The sequence below is a fragment of the Rhipicephalus microplus genome, unplaced genomic scaffold (genome assembly GCF_043290135.1).
Source record: "Rhipicephalus microplus isolate Deutch F79 unplaced genomic scaffold, USDA_Rmic scaffold_12, whole genome shotgun sequence".
Taxonomy (NCBI): Eukaryota; Metazoa; Arthropoda; class Arachnida; order Ixodida; family Ixodidae; genus Rhipicephalus; species Rhipicephalus microplus.
In genome coordinates this window covers 38,505,678-38,524,621 of record NW_027464585.1, presented here as the reverse complement: position 1 = coordinate 38,524,621, position 18,944 = coordinate 38,505,678, and the positions used below count along the sequence as shown (strand labels likewise).

Sequence of the window (18,944 nt, the reverse complement as noted above, 5' to 3'; positions counted from 1 at the left end):
TTGCCGCAAAGCGAAACGCTTACATTACAGGTGCACGTAATTTGTACTTGTCACCTTTCTGTGAAGTCCCACAGCACAAAAACTCAGCTGTGTACGTGTTCACAAACACTAGCAAGAACTTCTTTGCTTTTGACACCGTCATGGGCCTTACAACTGAACTGGGGAAACAATCAACCCCACATAACACAATTGACAACTAGGCAAGTGGTGTAGGCCCAGTGTGCGAAATGCGAGAACCAAGACAGACAAACACAAAAATTGTACATTTTCCCTCACCTCCGCCTATATGCGCAGAACTATTCTGCCTGGAATTTACTTACCGAAACTGTCGCAGCAGGAAAGGCTGATATACGTGTGTGATTAAAAAAAAATAACTCTGCCGTGGCACGCACATTTCAGGAGCTTTGAGTTAGCATTCGTACATTCGGGAAATAAGGTCAAAATTAGAAAGTATGCCTGACAATTCAGAAGAGTTGGCAGGTATGAACCTGGCTGCAGACACAGGTGAACGGCACGCTCCGCTGCTGCCAGCAGAAGAAAACAGAAGTCATGGTCAGCTAAAATGAGCGTCTGTGGAAAAAAAATTATGTGCTTCACTGCTACACAGAGGAGACATGCGGGCAGCATGTCACCTGCTCCTCATAGCGTCAGCGTGTCATGATACGAACATTTGCCCATTCTTTGGGGTAAAATAAGAAATTTGTAGTGGCCTATTTTTTCTGGTAAAATGAGGAATAATGACCAGTGTGATGAAATTTGCGATATGTATTGGCTAGAAAACATGATCATTGAAGTGTTTGAACAGAGTTTTCGAAGCAACTGTACATACAAGAACTCCACCAGTGGTGCAAATGCCCGAATTGCTAAACCAGCTGCCATTCGGAAGTTTGCATGCTTGCATACATCACGAATTGCGCTAGACTGACCTTTATAAGTTTCGTTATATTCCCAGAAAGAGTGGGTAAATCATGATGCCTTGACATTGGAAGAAGCATGCGACGTGCTCCCTGTGTGTCACCCCTATGGTGCAAAGGAGCACGTTTTTTTCGCAGGCGCACATTTAAAGGGGCTCTGCAACATAATGTGGAAATATATGAGCGCACAAGGTAGAAGGAAAAGCACTTGACAGGAAAGACGCTCAACTTACAACTGAACTTCTATAGGGGGAGGGGGGGGGGAAAAAGTGTGGCACCTTGAAGTGATAATTGGTTGCGCCTGTGCGTTTGTGTTCTCGTGCAATGAATGTTTTCTAATAAAAGTTCAGTTGTAAGTTGAGCGTCTTTCCTGTCAAGTGCTTTTTCTTCTACCTTGTGAGCTCATATATTTCCACATTATGTTGTACCAACTGGCCCAGCATTCCACTTTATTGGGCTCTGCAACACTTTTGAGCATGGTCAGAAAACGCTGCCGATCAGTAGTAGAGCCTCCAGAGAACACGCGTGCCAAATATTATAGTACAGCTTGCGGCCTGGAATTCACAATAAATTATCAGTCAGCTAAAATCGCTTTCTCTTCTCTCGACAAATGACTGAAGATGCTAAAAAATTACTCCTAGAAGGCCTTATATCAACCATTGGCTGATTTGAACATGCCGCGCTCGGTCGTTACAGAGATCGCCGCGGGAGGCCTCGACTTGTCCGCACGTGCATGCGTGATCACACTGAAAAAGTCGCGTATTCGGAGGAAAAAAAAGTGCTCAAGGTCGAAGGCACACATGACGATTTTCTTTGCCCCTGCCATCCCTCCCTGCTTAGTTTTCAGTGCTTACCTGGGGACAAGAGAAAAGATAATCTGATTGCAGCGTGGGACAAATTTTTGTAACTCCGCTCGTACTGGATGGATTCTTAACATTTTGGTGGCTTTGAATTCATGAGGCAATAGGCTCTTTTAGAGAATCCATTCCATGGTTACTTGAAAAAGTGTTTCAGGGCCCCTTTAAGTTGATCCCAAGACCAACTTTCTTTTCAAATGCAAAGCATTTCTTCGCATACTGCACGCACTTTTGGCATCTGTCTGTCTGTGTGTCTGTCTAGTTGCTTATGTCTGGGTGGTCTCGTGATAACCCGTTAACTTAGCGTGAGCCAAAATTAGTATGGGAGGGTAAGATGGTTCGATGAGTATGACATGCCAGTCAAGACATAAATAATGTCACGATCTCGTCATGTACATCGTCAAACACATCCCGCAAGACAGTGGCATATACACGTGGATGTGCAACTGGTATGCAGGTATGTGATGTGCCACAGGTGATTAACAGTTAGTATCTACAATTTTAACATGTGAGCATTAAGAAAAATCTAACATCAGCAGCGTTGACCCAACGAGCGCAAAAAGAATAAACGTCAGTGTCCCAGCAGGAACCAAACGCAGGCATTATTCTGCATGGCACTTAAGCGTTCTACCACGGAGCCATGCTAGGTTTTCGAACTAGTTATCAAATATACTGTAATGTTCCTGATACGCCAATTACGGTTGCATTGCTGGCTGTAAAACTTTATCAACATTACATATGTACTGCTATGATACAGCCGACATGTCTTGTTAACACAAGTTGTAGTTACCGTAATTACTCGAATCTAACGCGCACCTTTTTTCTGGTTAAGCGAGTTCATAAATCGCATGCAGGTTAGAATTGAGTACGAAAAAAAAAATTAATACGGTCATTCTATTGTCATCGGCATTCCAAAATGGCCGCCCCCTACGTGCGTTGGCATGGTGCGTCGGCCATTTCTGCCTATGGGTTTCGCATGTGCAGCACTTCGTACGTGTGCTGAGGAGTTCGTCATCTTGGTGTGCATTAGCATCGACGGCATGAAAGGGCCGACTCCAAAAACTCGACGAGTGCACCACGATGCCGCTTTTAAAAGTTAGTTAGTTACGTTCAGTTATATGGCGCAAAAGCAACAATGGCTATAATGCGCCAGACACTAGGTGATTTTGATAATAGGGTTTAGGGGGGATGCGGCTTTTGCATCGCGAAATTTGGCCAAAAAATCGATTTTCTGAAAATCTCATTTTCACATTCTGTGACCCCTTTTCTATCTAATTTCAAAGTTTCGTCCCTGAAAACAGCATAGAAATGACGTAAAAAATTTTTATCGAAGCTAGGGTGGCGACGAATTTCACGGAAATTGCGAAAAAACGGCGTTTTTCGAACTGCGATATCTCCGCAACCACGTAACCTAGCGCCGCCATCTTTGTCTCTATAGATAGCGCAATTCTTCAGTTTCAAATTTGTCGCCTCGGCCGGCTGAACCAGGCAAGAGCAAGCCCACAGCAAGCCAAAGTGTAAAGGTATCACAACAGTTTCCGATTGACGACGCGCGTCACGTGACTGTACAGCGGCTCCGCATTGGCTGCCCGTGCGGTCGCTTGTAGCAATCGGCGCAAATGTCGTCTGCTCTACGCGCTGACAGCGCTGACGGGCCGCTTACTGCATTTGGTTTCAACTCGTCGCGCCGTGGTTTCGAGATCGCATCGCACTGCGATAAGACCGGCACTCGTGAAAGGAGAAGAACGTTGTTATCCAGTTTGGCGCAGTTTTTGCAGTTTTGAGATCAGTTCCCGCATGCGATCATGAACCGGCGATCGTTTAAGAAGAAACGCAAGACTGCGCAGCAATTTGGTGCTCGTAAGCCGAAGCTGCCAATCGTGAAAAAGAAAATCAGTCCGGCAACTTCTGCGAGCAGCAACGACGGCGTGCGGCACGACGAGGACTCGCAGCCGAGCACAAGCACGCACGGAGCATCGTCCCTGAGCATCAACGAAACTGTTCATATGCCTGTGGAGCAGTGCTTTGAGCTGTCTGAGGAAACATCCGTTCGTCGTTCCGCACAGGCTGCAGACATTGCGGATGCTAAGCCTAGCACTTCGCACGAGGATGTATTCATCGCGGATGCCCAGCCAAGCACTTCGCGCGAGGATGTAGACGCCGTGGATGCTAAGCCTAGCACTTCGCGCGAGGATGTAGACGTCGCGGATGCTCAGCCAAGTACTTTGCGCGAGGATGCGAGGCCGTCTACCAGCACCACCAGTAGCACGAATCGGGCCCGATTAGAGCCTCGTTTCGTGTCAGCGGAGGCATCTCGCAAACACGCCGCAGCTGTTCAGGAGTCCCTAAGAGCAGCGTCTGCGACGGAGCGCAAGATGTCACTGATGAACCAAGGGGACGAGAGCGACATCGAAACGGAAGACGAAGATGAGTTTTTCCTCGTGCAACGCGCGGCCCTGAATGGTCTGTTTGGCAGTGCCCTGTGCCCGCAGTGCAAACAGCCGGGACTCAAGATGAAGCACGGAACTAAGCACGGGTTAGCGGTAAAGATGGTGCTCACCTGCACTGCTTGCGACGCGGACGCGAAAAATGGGTGGTCGGTGCCGCGAATGGAAAACAGCAAGTCATTTGAAGTAAATATTCGGGCCATGCAAGCTATAAAAACTATTGGAAAGGGATCAGCTGCACTCAGTGATTTTTGGTCTGTGATGAAGTATCACATAGGTGAATTCGCCACAAGACTTTTCAAAGGCATCTCAAGGGGGAATTTCGGCCTGCTGGCGCAGCAGCCGCGGCACGTGTGTTTTGCGACGCTGTTGCAGCCGTTCGCAATGTGTACAGCGAAATGAAGGGAACACCCACCAAGAATGTCATGGTGGTGTACGACGGGACGTGGATGACACGCGGCCACGCGTCCCACATCGGCGTGAGCACGGTCATTGAATTCTACACTGGATTAGTGCTTGACAGTGTTGTCCTGTCCAATTACTGTCATGGATGTGCTGTGGGCCCCAAAGAAGGCGATGACGGCTACAGTGAATGGAAGGAAGCACATGTTTGCCAGAAAAACACAGAGGCAAACTCAGGCCAAATGGAAGTCGAAGCGGCTCTCATACTGTTTCGGCGCTTACTAAAAAAAATGACCTGCGCTACACAACCATCGTTTGCGATGGCGACAGCCGCACTTTCTTAGCTCTGTGCCAGGACCAGACTTACGGTTTTATACCCCTGAAGAAACAAGATTGTATCATCATGTTAAAAAGAGGATGGGCACAGCCCTGCGGGAAATCATCACAAAGAGCAAGAAAGACCAATCTATCGGCGGAAAAGGTGGCCTTACACAAAATTTGATCAAGCAACTGACTGCCTATTATGGCCAAGCCCTTAGGCAGCATGCTGAAGTGGAGGATATGCAGCGAGCGGTCATGGCTACATTCTACCACACCACTTCGACAGACCAGGATCAACACCACGAACTTTTCCCACCAGGTCCTGATAGCTGGTGCAGACACCGGGCTGCAGAAGCTAAAGGTGAACCGCAGCCACCCCATAAGTACCACCTGGGACGACACGTTGCCGCTGCCCTGCTGCCTGTGTACCAGCGACTTTCGGACCCACAGCTTCTTGCGCGGTGCCAGGGCAAAAAAACTCAAAATGCTGCCGAAAGCCTACACTCAGTTATTTGGTCAATTCCGCCCAAAGAAGAGCATGCTTCATTGATAGCCGCAGAAACTGCTGTCAATGAAGCAATCTGCAGGTATAATGCTGGGAACCTCCATGCCTACACCCAACTTTGCACATCTCTTGGTCTCCAACCTGGACGCCATGCACTTCGTAGAGCAGCCGAAAAAGATGCCATGCGGAAAAAAAAAGGCTGCGAAAGCTCATCAGGCTAAAGGTCAGATGGCCAAGCGACGCCGCACTGCAAAGGACACTAAGGACTACAACCCTGGTGCCTATTAGGCATGTAAACCGTGACTCAAGACTTTGAACCTCGTTTTCTTAATACTGTTTTTTTGGCATGTTGCTCAGCTCGTGGAGCAGATATCTTCGCAACTACTTGACAGATTTTGATTCTGTTTTTTTGTAATGCTCCTTGAACTGTGCTTCAGGGGGCTGCATTTTTATTTTTAAAATTTAGCCTTTTAAAAATTTTTGGTAGGGTTTCTTGTTTTTAGTGCAAATGTGCTCATTGAAGTATCAGTGGAGAAAACATGAACTACAAATTTTAGTGTTGCAAAAAAATTATTTTGAAAATGCAGCCCCCTAGAGCACACATTCACCTCTGCACACAGTGTTTACCAACTTTCTATGTCATTTTTTAAACTCTCCAGCCGCTCCATGAGGTTCAGTAATGAAATTATTTGTTTCTCAGAAAGTTTTCATGATATCATCTTGAAATTTTTATGGAATGATTATGAGCTCATTTTCAGTCTCTGTGCCAGTTTTCATCAAAATCTAACCAGAAACAAGAAAGTTCGTTCCCAAAGGCACGTCCCCCCTTAAAATATGAGATGAAAAACAAATTTCTGCTTACAGTTTATTTAAAACGCCTGCAGCCTCTAGAAACCGGAGAACGTCCTCTATGGGGATGATTGCATTTTCTGATAGTATTAACAATGGGTGGAAAGGTGTTTGTGTTCTGTAAAATTGTTTAAAATAAGCCTGTCTTCTTTTTTCAAAGACTGGGCATGTCATTAAAATATGATTAATATTCAGAGGTTCCTTGCAATGTTCGCATTCTGGTTGATTTTCTCTGCGCAACAAGAAGTTGTGGGTGAGATGAGTATGACCTATCCGCAGGCGGCATAGTACCGTAATTGCTCGAATCTAACGCGCACCTTTTTTTCGGTTAAGCCAGTTCATAAATCGCATGCGCGTTAGAATCGAGTACGAACAAAAAAATTACGGTCAATCTATTGCCATCGGCAAATCCAAAATGGCCACCCCCTACGTGCGTCGGCATGGCGCGTTGGCCATTTCTGCCTATGTGTTTCCCATGTGCCGCACTTCGTACGTGTGCTGAGGAGTTCGTCATCTAGTAGTGCATTAGCATCGACGGCGTGGAAGGGCCGACTCCGAAAACTCGAATGCACCACGATGCCGCTTTTAAAAGAAAAGTCATCCCGTGTGCAGAAACGGACGGAAATCAGGCCGCATCGCGGTCGTTCGGAGTTCCAAAAACGTGCGTGCGGGACCGGCGGAAACAAAAGCAGATTGTCAACAGCAAAGCTTCACGCAAAGGCTTCAGTGGACCACAGCAGGGTCGCTTTCCGCAAATTAAAGAGCTGCTCGGCGAGTATGTGCTTGAGCAGCAAGCGGCACAGCGGCCCGTGACGACAGAACTGCTCCAAGTGCGGGCTATACAATTATTCTTAGAAAAAGGTCTAATGCGGAGCCAGTTTAAAGCGAGCAGGTGCTGGCTAACTAACTTTATGAAGAGGAAAGGCTTTTCCCTCCGAAGGAGAACATGCATATGCGAAAAGTTTTGCGGAGGAGTACGATGAAAAGCTTCACAGTTTTCAGAGCTTGGTCCTAAACTTACGGCGCAACAACGGCTACCTACTTGGGCAAATCGGGAATGCCGATCAGACGCCTCTTTACTTCGACATGCCTGGCACCACAACCGTCGAGAAGAAGGGGGCGAAGCAAGTTTGCGTGCTGACATCGGTCCACGGTAAAACTACAGTGAAGGCAATGCTCTGTTACACGTCAGATGGGCACAAGCTTCGCCCGTACCTCATATTTAAATGGAAGATGCTCCCGAAAGGAGTCGTTTTTTCGAGTGGTGTGATCGTGCGGGCCAGCGAGAAAAATGGGTGTGCATTGCAATCGATGTCTTACGTTTTTGTTTTTTTTTCGCGGTGGAAATCGGGTGCGCATTACAATCGAGGGCGCGGTAGAATCGAGTAAATACGGTATTGATTCGATGAAGCGTTTTTGATGATTGCATGACTTCCATTCTTGTAGAATAGGCTTGACAATTTGCAGCTTGTTATGCACTTGAGCCGGCCACTCTTCTTGCCATTTTGCCCTAAAGGCTGTCCGACAACTGTTGAAACAGTCTCTGAATGGTGCCCTTATTTCTGCTATTTTTTGATGACCTGCTCTTTTTGCTACCCTGTCTGCCTTTTCGTTTCCTGGGATACCAACATGGCTCGGCACCCATACAAGCCGTATTGTCTTGCCATTTTTCTCAGCTCTTTCTAGCTTCTGTAGAATGTCCCCGAGAAACGGTTCATTTTCCGACCTTAAATGTAGGGCTTTTAATGCGCTGAGTCAGTGCATATGACAGCTTTTTTGTGATTTCTTGATAAAATTTCTTCCCGAGCAATCAAAAGAGCATATACTTCTGCTGTGAAGATAGATACGAATGGTGGCAGTCTTACACATGTTTCTGAGTGTTTTGATATGACAGCACTTCCTGTATATTCTTGTGTTTTTGATCCATCAGTGTAGTATTCAGAATGCGTGTTATATTTTTCTTGTACAGCTAGGAAATCCTGCATAATTTGTTCCTGTGGAGTTTCCTTTTTCTTTAAATGGGTCAAAGCAAGGTCAGTGTAGTGCGAAAAGTCCAACCATGGAGCCAGTCTTTCAGGCATTTGGACAACGCTTAGTGCCTGATTGGGTACTTTGTAGTCTAGACATATTTCTTCAAAGCGCAGGAGAAGTGGTCTTATCGTGTGCGGTCTGTTGTTGTATTGTATTCTGGTGCCGATGTAAGAGACAATAGTGTGAAATATGTGGCTTGGTTTCGATCTGGTTCTTAAAACATAGGATACAGTAAGTAGCGCTCTTCTTTGTTCTAGGCACGACTCGTTGCTTTCAGCATATAAGCTCTGGACAGGTGAAGTTATATACCCTCCAGTCGCCAAGCGCAATTCATGATGATGTATTGGGTCAAGACGTTTGAGGTAAGATTTTCTGGCTGAACCGTAAATAACGCTGCCATAGTCAAGTATGCTGCGCACGATCGAGCGGAATATGCGTAAAAGGCAGACTCAATCGGCACCCCAGTGTTTCCAGGATAGTATTTTCAGAATGTTGAGCGCTTTGTTTGCTTTCTTTTTTGTGTAATTCATGTGGGAAATGAAGTTTAATTTCCTGTCAAAGACTAGGTCTAGGAACTTATGTTCTGACTTGAGTGGCAGTACACTGTTGTTGATTTTAAGAACAAGGTCCGGATACAAGCCGCACTTTTGTGAGAAAAGTAGGGTAACGGTTTTCTGGGTAGAAAAGCGAAAGCCATTTTGATCTGCCCATTTAGTCAGTTTGTTAATGGTTAGCTGCAGCTGCCTTTCACATGTGGATATGCTTGAGGCCCGACATGCTATCTGAAGATCGTCAACATATAATGAGTGCATGATGGAGGGTGGGATTACTTCATTAACTGAATTCATTTTGACTATGAACAGTGTAGTGCTCAACACGCAGCCCTGCGGCACACCATTTTCTTGGACAAAAACTCACCATAGTGTGGAGCCCAACCGTACCTGAAAGTTTCGGTTTGATAGAATGTCATAGAGGCAATTAAGCATTCTTCCGCGTATTCCGAGATTAGCCAGGTTTCTCAGTATACCGTACCTCCACGTGGTGTTGTAGGCCTTCTCCAGGTCAAAAAACACTGCTAGGCAGTGTTGACGATGTAAGAAGGCCTCACGTACTGTGTGTTCGAGACGGATAAGATGGTCTATTGTTGAATGGCCTTTCTTATACCCACACTGATGATCGTCTAGTAGGTTGTCTATTTCAAGGGTGTATGTTAGACTTCTGTTTATTACGCTTTCATATGATTTTGCCATACAGCTTGTAAGTGCTATGGGCCTATAGCTACCCGGTGAAGTGGGTGGTTTTCCAGTCTTTAGAAATGGCACTATGGCTGCCATTTTTCATTTTGTGGGCATTTTGCCCGTTTTCCAAATCAAGTTAAAGAACTTCAATAATGCTTGCACCGCAGCTTGAGACAGGTGCGCGAGCATTGCGTAATGAATTCTGTCTGGACCGACTGCTGTCTTTTTTCCTACTGAAAGCACAGTACTTAACTCTTGGAGTGTCAAGGAAGCGTTGTATGGCTCATCTAGGCCACCGGTTACTGGTAGTTTCTGTTTTTCAGTTGTCTGTTTGTATGCCAGGAAGGATGGCGTGTAATTAGAGGAACTGGATATAGTGTAAAAGTGTTCACCTAAAATGTTCGCCTGCTCCTCTAGAGATGCCTGTGTGCCTGGGTCTGTAAGTATGGGTATTGCGTATGAGGAATAGTCACCGCTGAATTTTCTAACCTGGTTCCACATTTTCTTGGATGTGGTTGGGCTATTGATTGTAGATATGTACTTCTGCCAGGACAATTTTTCTGCATTCCTACGAATATATCGTGCTTTTGCTTTAACTTGTTTGAATGCAAGGAGGTTGTCACATGTGGGGTACCTACGAAAGTTGCACCATGCTTTATTTTGTAGTTTTTTGGCTTTTGCACACTCACTGGTCCCCACGGAGTCCTGGAACCTGGAAATGCCAACAATCTACCGACCCGAGTGACGTCACCTGTAGCAACGGAATATAAGGAGCAACGAGACATGAGCCGCCTCAGAGGGCACGGCACCCGGCCTGCGGACAGCATGGCTAAACCGCTGCTGCTGCTTTTGCAGGTTGCGCCGTGTTTTTTTGGTCTGACTGCAATGACGATGAACTGCGACGATGGAAATGCATACTTCCTGCCGCCCCACGGAATCCTGGAACCTGGAAATGCCGATAATCTACCGACCCGAGTGACGTCACCTGTAGCAACGGAATATAAGGAGCAACGAGACATGAGCCGCCTCAGAGGGCACGGCACCCGGCCTGCGGACAGCATGGCTAAACCGCCGCTGCTGCTTTTGCAGGTTGGTTACCGCAATGAAATAGCTTCTTGTCGTAGTGATGATTTATGCTTGTTGATCCTGCCGTGCCCTCGAAGGTGTTACTGTATTATAGTTGACTGTTGGTCAGCTGTGATGATGCTTGTTATGTCGGGAGACGTCGAGGAAAACCCCGGGCCTGCTACGACGCAAGGGCTCTTGCAAACGATCTTGAAAAACCAGGCCAAGTCTGAACGTGATTTGAATGCTATTAGAGACCGAATATCTGAAGTAAACGTTAAAACAGATAAGCTAACCAGTTCGCTTGCTTTAATCCATGAAATGAACCTGAGAATTGATACTTTGGAAGCTACTGCCCGGCAGCAGGCGGAAAGGCTGGTAGACTACGAAAACAGAAGCCGGAGAAACAATCTTTTGGTATTCGGTCTCGCTGAAAAAAGTATAGAATCAGAATCTGATTTAATGGTTTCGGTCGTGGACAAGATATTTAAGGAAAAACTTGATGTAGAAGTTAAGACGATCGAGAGAATACATCGCATGGGAAAGGTACAGCCCGGGAAGGTTAGGCCAGTCATCATGAGATTCTATGACTACCGGGAAAAGAAGCGTGTGATGAAAAATTGTCCGAAGCTGAAGGGAAGTTCCATAAGTATTAGTAATGACTATGCGAGTGAAACAGTGGAAGTGCGGAGGAAGTTATGGCAAAGTGCGGCTGCTGAGCGTGATAGCGGTTTGAAGGTTTCCCTGAGTCACGATAAGCTCAAAATAAACGATAAGCTCTACACTTGGGATCAGAACAAGAATGAGCATTGTGCGATTTCGAACAGCAAAGGCAAGAGGGATGGCAGAGCTGCCCCTGCTACCCGCTCGAATGCCGCATCTGCGTCAAACACTTCCCCTTCCACTTCTGTGCCAAAATCGTAGCTACGCCTGCTAGTACTAAATGCTCGTAGCATTGTAAATAAGGTCACGGAACTCGAATTCTCGTTGCTGTCACATAGCCCACAAATTGCTGTTATAACCGAAACATGGCTGAGCCCTTTAATTCCCGACGATTGTATTATTCCCCCCGGATATCTTGTACACAGGTGGGATAGGGATTCACGGGGTGGTGGAGTGGCCATTCTTGTGAAGTCGCCTATTACGACAGAAAGATGATGATGATATATAGTGTTTTTTGGCGCAAGGGCCATTTGATGGCCAAAGAGCGCCAGTTCATGAGACAGGAATGTGGACAATGATTGTGATTAGCGGCTGTATAAGGGTCATAAAATTCCTCGCAGTAAAGAGGGTAAAAACATATAATTAATAAAATCACGACCATGCCGTGAAAGGTGTGTGTAGTGCGAATAGATGGCAAAAGTTAATGATAATAAAAACGATGGTGGACATGTATGGCATTAACACAAGTGCCTCACTCGTTCATACCCTTGCGTCCAAGGGCCGTGAGGCAAGTGCTTTATTGTGCAGCCACCGCAGCGAAAACCTCTCTGGAGAGGTCGTGCTACGGTATGCCCGGGTATATGACATGAAAGCTATGAATTTCTTTTAAAAACGCTAACAATGATTTGTGACTAAAAAGCGGTTCCCTATCGACGAACATTGCAGGGTGTGCAGGGTGTAAAGGTATATGTTGTCGGTAGGGTGAAGAAAAGAGTTGTTTTCTTAGAGTGTCTAATTGTTTGCACTGAATTAAAATGTGAAGAACTGTTAGTGCTTCACCACATCTGTCACACAATGGTGGATCGCCACCGGAGAAAAGATATGAGTGTGTCGTGTATGTGTGTCCTATCCTGAGCCTCGTTAATGTTACCTCTGTGTGATGTGATTTTGATACTGGTGGCATATGGCCAAGCTGTGGCTTTATAACTTGTAGTTTGTTTTGTGTGTGTGTATCCCACTTGCTCTGCCAGTAGTCCCTGAGTTTTCGTTTGAGAGATGGCTCAAGGTCAAGGGCCGGGATTGATATGGGTGTAGGGGCAGTGCTTTTGTGGACGGATGCAGCGAGCTGATCCGCCCTCACGTTGCCTTGAATCTCACGGTGCCCTGGCACCCAGCGCACTACAACATGTTGTTTGAGTGTGTATAGTGTGCACAAAATGGAGTAAAGTGACACAAGGACTGGGTTTTTGTGTTTTTTAAGACTGTGCAGAGCCGTTACCACACTGAGGGAGTCTGTATAAATTACTGCTTTTTGTATTTGTGATTGTTTGATGTGTTTAGCTGCCACAAGTATCGCGTAAGCTTCCGCTGTGAAGATACTTGTGCCTGGATGTAGAGGGCCAGCATCCGAAAAGGAAGGGCCAACAGCAGCGTAGGACACAGAGGAGTTAGACTTAGAGGCATCTGTAAAAAACTCAGGACGTGTGTATTTGTGTTGAAGTTCCAAGAAGTATGTTCGAATATGGGCAATAGGCGCATGTTTAGTAACTTCTAGGAAAGACACATCGCATTCTATAATCTGCCACTGCCACGGTGGCGGGTATGCTACAGGAGCCATTAAACTGTGTTCGAGTGACACTCCAGTGTCCTCAGCTAGACCCTTCAGGCGAACTGAGAAGGGCTGCCTCATTGAAGGCCTGTTTTGAAAAAGAATGTAGCTCGACAAGTCATTAATAGTAGAGTATGAGGGGTGCCTCTTGTCTGCTTTCACCTTAAGGATATATACAAAGGACATGTAGGTTCTTTGCAGATGAAGCGACCACTCATTTGACTCAACGTAAAGGCTTTCTACGGGGCTGGTGCAAAAAGCACCCGTAGAAAGGCGAATGCCCGAATGGTGCACGAGATCAAGCATCTTCAAAGCACTTTGAGTCGCAGACTGATAAACAATAGCCCCATAATCTAAGCGGGTGCGAATAAGGCTTCTATACAGGTTCATGAGGCATTTCCTGTCACTACCCCACGTAGTACGTGACAACACTTCTATAACATTCATAGCTTTTAAACATTTTGTTTTTAAATACTTGATGTACGGTACGAAGGTCAACTTGTTGTCCAAGATTAAGCCTAAGAATTTATGCTCGGCTTTGACGGACAGACGTTGCCCGCTCAGTCGAATGTCAGGTTCCGAGTGCATGCCTCTCTTTCGAGAGAACAAGACACACGTGCTTTTTTGTGGGTTAAATCGAAATCCGTTTTCATCTGCCCATTTGGAGACCTTATTTAAACCCAGCTGAACCTGCCGCTCACACACTGCCAAGTTGCATGACTTGAAGCCAAGCTGAACGTCGTCGACATAAGTACAATAGAACATATTGCGGGGGATGGACAGAACATATTGCGGGGGATGGACAAGTGCAAATAATTCATTTTGATAATAAAAAGTGTGCAACTAAGCACACCACCTTGTGGCACGCCTGTTTCCTGGACAAATGTTTGGGAGAGCACACTGCCCAGACGAACACGGAATGTCCGGTTCGACAGGTAACTTTCGATTATATGAAACATTCTTCCACGCACACCAAGGTGGGACAGGTCTCTTAGAATTCCAAAACGCCATGTTGTATTATAAGCCTTTTCGATATCGAGAAACACAGAGAGAAAATATTGTTTATGGACGAAGGCGTCTCTGATCTGTGCCTCGTTACGAACAAGGTGGTCTGTGGTGGATCTACTTTCTCGAAACCCACACTGAAATGGGTCGAGCAAATTATTTGCTTCAAGAAAATGTACAAGTCGGCAGTTTATCATTTTTTCGAAGACTTTGCACAAGCAGCTTGTAAGTGCTATAGGCCTATAACTCGAGGGTAAAGAAGGGTCCTTGCCCTCTTTCAAAATGGGAATAACAATAGCCTCTTTCCAGGAGGTAGGAATAGAGCCAGAAGACCAAATAGCATTGTACAAACAAAGTAAGGTTTTTCGGGTTTCGTTTGGTAGGTTTTTTAACATTTCATACATCACACGGTCAGAACCTGGGGCAGAAGTACTGCAGGAGTTTAGAGATGTTCGGAGCTCAGCTAGACTGAAAGCTTGGTTATATGCCTCGTATCTAGTGGATTTGTGTTCGAGTTTCTGCTTTTCTATTCTTGTTCTGTATTTTTGGAAAGTGTCAGTATAGTGGGACGAGCTGGATACCTGTTCGAAGTGTGCACCGAGGAAGTTTGCCTAATCTTCCAAGGTATCACCCTGAGTGTTTACGAGTGGAAGTGTGTGTACTTGTTTTCCTGCTATCCTACCGACCATGTTCCAGACTTTAGCCTTCTGTGTGTACGAATTAACCCCTGATAAAAACTTCTGCCAGCTTTCTCTTCTGGCCTGCCGATGCGTTCTCCTGCCTTGAGACTTTATTTTCTTGAAGGTTTCAAGATTTTCGGCTGTCTGTGAGTTCCGAAGCAGCCTCCAAGCTCTGTTTTGCTGTTTGCGCGCATTTCGGCATTCAGAGTTCCACCATGGCACACATCGTTTTCCAGGGTGTCCATTTGTTTGTGGGATGCATTTTGTTGCAGCATCAATCAAAAACGCTGTGAAGTAGTTCACAGCAACATCAATGTTCAAAGTACAGATGTCATTCCAACCTAGACAACCGATAGTATAAAACTGTTCCCAGTCGGCTCTGTTTATGAGCCACTTGGGAACACGTGGTGGACACTCAGTTACTGTCGTTGTGCTCAAAACTACGGGGAAGTGGTCACTTCCGTACAGATTACTGACGACTTTCCACTGGAGTAGGGGCACAAGAGATGGAGATACTATGCTCAGGTCTATGGAGGAGTAGGTGTTATTAGCGAGGTTATAATAGGTTGGTTCTTTTCGATTTAGGAGACACGCGCTCGAAGAGATAAGAAACTTTCGACCTCGCGCGTCATACCGAGAGTCACCCCATAGCCTGCTATGCGCATTAAAGTCTCCGAGGAGAACATAAGGCTCCGGAAGTTCATCAATTAGAGAGTGTAAATTGCGTTTTTGCAGCTGATAGCTAGGATGAATGTAAATAGTGAAGATTGTGATCAGTTTATCAAAAAGAACTGCTTGAACAGCCACTGCCTCAAGGGATGTTTGCAGTTGTAAGTATGTGCATGCTATTCCTTGATTCACTATGATGGCAACACCTCCGGATGATGTCATAGCATCAACACGGACTTTTTGGAAAACAACGTATTTACGAAGAAAATTTGTGTGTTTTAAATTAAGGTGTGTTTCTTGTAGACACAGCACTTGGCGAGTGTTCATGTCAGAGTTCTTGGATGTCGTCAAGGTTTCTGAGAAGGCCCCTGACGTTCCATTGTATAATTTGAGTGTTCATGGTGAATTCATTTCATTTCATTTATTTATACTGTTAGCCCAGAAGTGGGCCGTTACAGGGTGGAAGTACAAACAATTATTTGCAAAAAAGAAGTACCGTACAGGTCTCGAGATAATTTCTCGGTATTATTGTGACCAGCAACTCGAAGTTATACATAACATACATAAATGGAACACACATGCGATGCAATACATACGCGCAGAACAGCACATGACGCATTTGAGGCGGCACTTTTGCACCGCGCTGAAGATTTGAAAGACAACTACTGCAGAATCATGCAACCAACAAAAAGTACACACACACGCCAAAAAAAAAAAAAACATATGTCACTGTTATTCGGAAAATAAACGTTTTAGATTCTGTTCAAATGATGTAAGCGAGGAACAACCAATTATAGACTCTGGCAGCATATTCCAATCTTCAATAGCACGTGGAAAGTAACTGAACTTAAAGCAATCGTTACGTGGGACTAGGGGTGGTATATACATATTATGGCGATGTCTGGAGTGTTCTTGTGTGTTGACCTGGAAGTAATCTGAATAGTTTAGTTTAAAATGATTATGAATTAACTGGAAGAGGAATTTCAGACGCTCAATCCTCGTCCTAAGTTCAGGACTATCCAGTCCAGCTTTTTTACAGAGTTCAGTAGGAGAATGATGTCGGCGATATTTATTAAAAATAAATCTCGCACCAAGTCGCTGTATTTTTGTTATTTTATTGCAGTTTGTCTTTGTGTAAGGGTCCCAGACAATTTTAGAATATTCGATAATAGGTCTGACAAGAATTTTGTAAGCAAGACACTTTATATCAGATGGGGCGGTATAAAGGTTACGTCTAAGGCTATACAATGCCTTGGTAGCCCTGGAGCATACATTATCAATATGAGTGTTCCACCGGAGGTCGGGCGTGAACCATAACCCAAGATATTTATAGTTTTGTACACGCTTGAGGAAAGCATTGCCAATCTGGTAGTTGTAATCTAGAGGTGCTTTCTTTCTAGTTATAGTCATAAAGACTGTTTTTTCTGCGTTCAAACTCATTTGCCATTCTTCGCACCAATCCTTTATTCTTTGAAGATTGTTGTTTAGATTTACGAAGAAAATTTGTGTGTTTTAAATTAAGGTGTGTTTCTTGTAGACACAGCACTTGGCGAGTGTTCATGTAAGAGTTCTTGGATGTCGTCAAGGTTTCTGAGAAGGCCCCTGACGTTCCATTGTATAATTTGAGTGTTCATGGAATTCAGACGCTCAATCCTCGTCCTAAGTTCAGGACTATCCAGTCCAGCTTTTTTACAGAGTTCAGTAGGAGAATGATGTCGGCGATATTTATTAAAAATAAATCTCGCACCAAGTCGCTGTATTTTTGTTATTTTATTGCAGTTTGTCTTTGTGTAAGGGTCCCAGACAATTTTAGAATATTCGATAATAGGTCTGACAAGAGTTTTGTAAGCAAGACACTTTATATCAGATGGGGCGGTATAAAGGTATATAAGCTGATAACTGTTAATATCCAACTAGACGCAAAGCCGCAGAAGCGGCCATTTATCCCGGTTCAGAATAAAAATTTTGCACAGGCCGATGACACATCTATACTTGATTATCTAGAATTGTCCCTTCATGAGTGAAAAATGTGAAATAGTGCTGTGTGTATGAAAAGCGAGTGGCTGTTTAGGCAGGGAGTTTGAGTTCACTTAACAGGGCCGTCACCAGGCCCTGTTATTTGCTTTTTTGTTTTCTTGGCGCGCTCCAAGGAGCCACGCCGCTCTTTCGGCACCAAGGGTGCCGACATATCCATTGCCTCCTCGGAGGCACTGGATGCCCGCACGTGCGGGCTTTTAGTTCGAATTTTGGGCCTCGCCTGGTGAGGGGAGGCCTTGAGACCCGAAGACTCTGCAGTCTCCAGTCTCTGTTTGGGAGTAGGCGGTGAAGCCTGGGCTACAGCCGCCTTGGGGGCAGGTGCCACAACTGCCGCCTCGGTATGCGCGGGCCGAAGGGGTGGCGAAGGCTGGTGCGGCGTTGCCCCCTGACGCGCCGCATCAGCATATGTTGCGCCGTAAAATGGCGACACTCTTCTTCTTGCTTCTTTGAATGTGATGTTTTCTTTGACTTTAAGAGTGATTATTTCTTTTTCTTTCTTCCAGTTAGGACACGAACGCGAATACGCGGCGTGTTCCCCGTCACAATTCACGCAGTGAGGCGCAGTAACACAGTTATCAGATGGGTGGCCGCGGCTACCACATCTTGCACAAGTTTCCTGACCCCGGCAGTTCTGCGAGCCATGACCAAATCGTTGACATTTATAACACCGTCTTGGATTGGGAATGTAGGGACGGACAGAGAGTTTGATGTAGCCTGTGTCTATAGATGAAAGCAGTGTGCTAGATGCGAAAGTGAGTAATAAATGTTTGGTAGGTATTTCTTTGTTATCGCGTCTGATGACGATTCGTTTCACATCTGTGACATTTTGCTCTTTCCACCCTTCAAGCAGTTCCTGTTCAGACATTTCAAGAAGGTCTGCTTCTGAAACAACTCCGCGTGAGGTGTTCATTGATCTATGAGGTGAAACAGATACTGGGATATTACCAAATGCTACGAGAGTGCCAAGTTTTTCATAGTGGTGTTTTTCAGGCAGCTCAGGGAGAAGGTCTCCACTAGCCATCTTTGTAACCTTGTATCCTGGGCCAAAGAGCTCAGTCAGAGATTTAGCAACAAGAAATGGAGATATGGCTCTGGCTTGTTTTGTTGGGTTTTCGCTGTGCACTACATAGAATTTCGGAAAGCATTGTCTGGGTTGGCTGAAAATTAATATTTCATCGGTGCGTCCTCTATTAGGCGGAAGACGATCTAGGAGGCGGGAAATGCAGGTGTTCCCATAGTTGTGTACTTATTTTTCGGCAGCAATGGCGACCACCCACCATGGAGTCCAACCAGGAGACGCTGAAGCACTTAATAGCATAAGGCTGCAGACGCCAGCCGTACATTGCCACTATAACCAAATATAACTACTCAAGGTTGAGTAATTACACAAGGTTAACCCTAGCCGCCAGGAAGTTTGGAAGTAAACGGAAGAG

General features: G+C 45.5%; 2 protein-coding genes and 1 pseudogene across 5 annotated transcripts in view; 1 reads left to right on the top strand and 2 right to left on the bottom strand.

Annotated features, from left to right (window-relative positions):
• Positions 1 to 18,944, bottom strand: part of LOC142783830 (uncharacterized) — a 456,044-nt gene that overhangs the window by 40,391 nt on the left and 396,709 nt on the right. The gene's annotated exons all lie outside the window — the stretch shown is intronic.
• Positions 1 to 18,944, bottom strand: part of RhoGAP68F (Rho GTPase activating protein at 68F) — a 177,953-nt gene that overhangs the window by 25,618 nt on the left and 133,391 nt on the right. The window lies entirely within an intron of this gene.
• Positions 3,198 to 6,047, top strand: LOC142783828 (uncharacterized; annotated as a pseudogene).